This window comes from Etheostoma spectabile, chromosome 23 (assembly GCF_008692095.1).
Source record: "Etheostoma spectabile isolate EspeVRDwgs_2016 chromosome 23, UIUC_Espe_1.0, whole genome shotgun sequence".
Lineage (NCBI taxonomy): Eukaryota > Metazoa > Chordata > Actinopteri > Perciformes > Percidae > Etheostoma > Etheostoma spectabile.
In genome coordinates this window covers 10,966,331-10,966,560 of record NC_045755.1, presented here as the reverse complement: position 1 = coordinate 10,966,560, position 230 = coordinate 10,966,331, and the positions used below count along the sequence as shown (strand labels likewise).

Genomic DNA, 230 nt, shown 5'->3' with positions numbered 1-230 from the left:
ATGCTGGCAGACATCATGGAAAGTTTCATCATTTTAAAATGGCCATATGTAGTTAAGTTAACATTAACTATGTGATTAAAATCTAATTGCTGTTTTTTCAAATGTAATCTGGGCTAATTATGATTACGTATTTTCTGATCTGATTACGTTACGATGACATGTATTCAGTTACTACCAAACCCTGACTACTACATATATCCTGTTTACTGTAGTAACGGAAATGGATGTCC

At 32.6% G+C, this 230-nt stretch overlaps 1 protein-coding gene across 1 annotated transcript in view; it reads right to left on the bottom strand.

Moving 5' to 3' along the window:
- Window positions 1-230, bottom strand: part of zgc:113263 (uncharacterized) — a 46,616-nt gene that overhangs the window by 45,453 nt on the left and 933 nt on the right. The window lies entirely within an intron of this gene.